Below are 4,579 nucleotides of genomic sequence, written 5' to 3' on the forward strand. Positions count from 1 at the left end.
TTCTCCCTCTTCCAATGGGTAGAGCCCACAACTCCTGCCAGATTCTCATCCCTAGAGAATACAAAAGGTTTTAGTTGTAGTAGTATCCTGATCAGAGAAGAGATCGTGATCTAGATCGAGGGATTCGTGAAGAAAGTGTTCTTCAAAGGTGATATATATTTCTTTCCAGTTTCCCATAAAAAAAGCATGTTCTAATTTTTTATTTAAAAATGCATAATTTCTATATATGTTTTTGTAATTTTGAAATTTATTGAAATATAAAAATGGGATCGATCCCCGCTTTCGCTGAGAAACCGCACTGGTTTCCCTTCAATTATGGACGATTTTACCGTTTTTAGGGATTCATTTGAGGATTTTTTTCATAACCTTAGTCTTATAATGAAACGATGTATTGAGACCAATTTGGTTCTAAATTATGAAAAGTGTCACTTTACGGTTTCACATGGCATAGTCCTAGGAATTCTTGTATCCTTTAGAAGCATAGAAGCAGATAAGGCTAAAATTGATGTTATCACTAACCTTCCCTATCCCACAAACGTTAGGGAAGTACGCTCTTTTCTTGGAAGTGCAGAGTTTTATAGGCCTTTTTTCAGAGATTTCTCAGAGATAGCACTCTCATTATCCTCTCTTCTTCAAAAAGATTCCTAATTCAATTTTGAAAGGAATGCCAAAAAGCTTTGGACACTCTCAAGGAAAAGTTGAACTCTACAACAATTCTTCAACCGTCGAGATGGGACCTACCATTCGAGATCATGTGTGACGCTAGTAATTTAGTAGTTGGAGTGGTTTTAATGCAAAAAGTAGACAAAAAGAGCCGTGTCATTTGTTTCGCATCGAGAACTCTCAGTACAACTCAAATCAATTACACAATAGAAAAGGAGTTTCTTTCTATTATTTTTGCTTTAGAAAAATTTCAATCCTATATTCTTGGCTTTCCAGTTATTGTTTGTACTATTCATTTTCCATCAGGTACTTGATGACAAAGAAAGAATCCAAACCAAGACTTGTGATGCGGATCGTTTTTTTGAAAGAGTTCGACTTGACAATGAAAGATAGGAAAGGATCAGAGAACTCAGTGGCCGGCCACTTGAGTAGGCTTTTTCAGAAAGAAGAACCGATTTCATTGAGAGAAGACTTCCCTAATGAACATTTATTCAAGGTATTCACTTTCGTTCCATAGTTTCCCGTCATGGTGAATTACCTTGTGACTAGTAAGTTCCTTCTTAACATGCCTTCATCTAGGAGGTTTAAACTTAAAAGTGATTCAAAATACTTTTTATGGTACCCTCCCCATCTTTGTAAAATTTGTTATGATCAAGTTATTAGGAGGTGTGTCCCTGAAGAGGAAGTTGAATCTATTCTTGCTTTTTGCCATGAATCTGCATGTGGTGGTCATTTTAGTCCAAAGAGGACAACTAGGAAAGTCTTAGATTGTGGCTTGTTTTCGATTTCTTTATTTGTCAATGCATATGCCTTTTGCAAATCGTGTGAAAAATGTGTGAAGATCATTGTCTAAGAGGAATAAAATGCCATTCAATTCAATTCTTGTATGTGAGGTGGTTGATATATGGGGCATAGATTTCATGGGCCCATTTTCTTCTTCTTTTGGATATCTTTACATTTTATTAGTAATTGACTATGTATTGAAGTGGGTCGAGGCTATCCCCACTGGATTTAACAATTCTGTTATTGTTTCAAGGTTTCTTAATATATATATGGACATAACGAATTTCATTCAAAACACTGATAGAAACTACACCCTACCGACTTGCTTTTGGCAAGGTGTACCATTTACCTTTGGAAATTGAAGACAAAGCATACTGGGCAATGAAACAGTGTAACATGAGCTGGGCTCAAGCCGACAAAGAATGATTGCTTGAACTTTAACTATTAGAAGAGTTGAGACTAGAAGCTTATGAGAACTCTAAAATCTACAAGGAGAAAACTAAGCTCATTCATGATAAGGGTCTCATAAGGAAGGACTTTGAGGTTGGTAAAAAAGTCCTACTCTTCAATTCTCGACTACGATTGATGCCCGATAAGCTAAAATCTAAATGGCTTGGTCCTTTTGAAATCACTAATTTGTTTCCCTATGGTGCAATTGTGATTAAAAATTTAGAAACAGGAAAAAGGGTCAAGGTGAATGGGCGTAGGCTCAAACTTTACAATGAAGGGCAAGTCAATCAAGCTCACTTGAGCTTTGTTTTGACCAAACCCTCTTACACATAGCCCACAATCACCCAACGTCGTGCAATCACGATAAAAAATTTCCCTTGCTGGAGAGAGCTGGACGCAAATTTTTCTCTTTCTTTCTTTTGATTTTTCTTATTTCTTATTTTTCATTCTCTTTAGCATTCCCAAATAATAAATAACTAAAAGACTTTTGAATTCTTCATTCTTTGCAGGAAATAAATAATCATTAACAATGCTCGCCATTTTGCTTAAAAGATCAAGAACCCATCTAAAAATCAGGGGAGTTTTTTGTTCCTCTCTTTCTATTTTATCCTTGTGTTTTCCTTCCTTTTACAACATTGAGGACAATGTTAGTTTTTAAAGTTTTGGGTGGGTGCAATATATGCTATGCTTTGAATTGGGGTAGTTTGGCTAAATATCTAGAAAATAGACCATACTGAATTTTTTTTACTCATAATGATATATGCATGTCTGGATAACCCTTGAGCATCTGAGCTCGGGTTTATGGATTTGTGGTTTGATGTTTTTAATGTTTTGTGATTGTGATATTTTGGTGATTTTTGATGTTTGAATTTTTAGTTTTGATACCTTGATCATTTTGATATACTTTGATTATCTTGATGGTTTGAAATGTTACTTGAATGATATATATACTTTGATTTTTTTCTTTTTTTTTTTTTTTTTTTTTTTTTTTTTTTTACTTTGATACACATTTTGATATCATTACATGATATAATGAAGAAAAAAAAAAAACAATTGTGACTCTTTTCAATTTTGCTTCAAATGCATGAATGCTTGATTGCATGAACATACATAAACAAAATTCATCTCATTCAATTTAACTCAATTCATAACTTTTACTCGATCATATCTTTCTAATCAATGATGAGTTTATAACGCACTCATTTAAGAAAACACTTTCAAGATCTTAGATACAATGATTTTCAAACAAAAATTTGACCCAATTTTTAAAAATTATTTTTTCTTGTCCATCTCATGATTAAAAATTGAATGCCTCATTTCAAGTTCATTTTAGAATCCTAGATTTGTAGAAAATTTTTATCTTTCTTTATTTTCTTTGTCACCATGAAAGGTCCATTTAGTCTTTAGAGTAACCAACTTGTTTTAGAAGTAAGACTAGATAAAGTAAATAAAAAAAGGTCTAGTGTGATATAAAAAAAAAAATTGAATATAAAAATGAAAACGAGTTATTTAATACATTTTAGAAAAAACAATGCTAGCTTCCTATATATATATATATAAAGAAAAAAAGAGTGTGTGCATGGATAGAGGTGAAAAGAGCTACCTTTGTCATGTCTAGTTAGGGCCCGCGGGAAAAGATTGGATAGACTCCCGACGGTTGAGTGTGAAAGCTAGCCCTCTAGGTTAAAAAAATGTCTTCTACATTTTGTATGTGTGAGTTTTTAGGCATTCTTGCGTTAGTATTGCCTCTCTTTTTTGCAAGGCAGTATGTCTTAGGTTGAAAACTGAGCTAGAGTAGAGGAAGAGGAAATGAGTGTTAAATAAACCTTTTTTGTCTTAGACTCTAAAATAACGAGTGCATTGTATTCTTTTTTCCATGATTTTACTCGAAAAAAACTTCTTTTAAAAAATGAGTTAAATAATTGTTTGTGAATCTTTTGCTATCTAAGTGATTGATTGCATTTGCTTTCTTAGACTGTTGAGATTCGAGATTAGAATTACATAATTGAGCATGTGAAAAGATTGGACTGAATGATTGAATGAATTATATGATTGAGCAAAACACATGACTAATTGAATAAACCACATGATTGATTTGTACCAATTGAATGAATCAAATGAATGAATAAAACAAATAAACTCCTTTTTCTCGAAAGTAAACTTTTATTTTTCCTTGCTCAGGACGATCAAGAGTTAAGTTAGGGATGTTTGGTAGCTCTAAAAAAAATAGTTTTATATCCCTAATTCCATCTATTTGATATGATTCTTATGCAAAATATGCTTGTTTTATAGGTTAAATCATCCTGGGACCATGGAGTCATTGTTGGGGTATATGTGTCACATCCCACCGCGAGCTCGCCTCCTGAGCCCGAGGAGAGGCATGGGGGACTGCAGATACACTCTTTTGTGATACCTACTATCCAACTAAACCTCCTTACTATACTTAGTAAACTTTAAGTCAAGGAGATAACAACAACTGATTAGGTAGGCCCATTTTATTACAACAATGAAATGTTTATACAACTCCAAGACTTAACTACAAAGTGTACAACAACCACTCTATAAACCCTCCAGAAGTGTAACTGTGGCTTGTGGCAGACCTTGACCTTAGCAGCACCCTGGAACTTCTCACCTTTCGCTACATGGGGAATAGGAAAACATGTGAAAACAGGGTGAGCTCTCT

This window comes from Benincasa hispida, chromosome 4 (genome assembly GCF_027475165.1).
Source record: "Benincasa hispida cultivar pf3 chromosome 4, pf3_genome.v1.1, whole genome shotgun sequence".
Taxonomy (NCBI): Eukaryota; Viridiplantae; Streptophyta; class Magnoliopsida; order Cucurbitales; family Cucurbitaceae; genus Benincasa; species Benincasa hispida.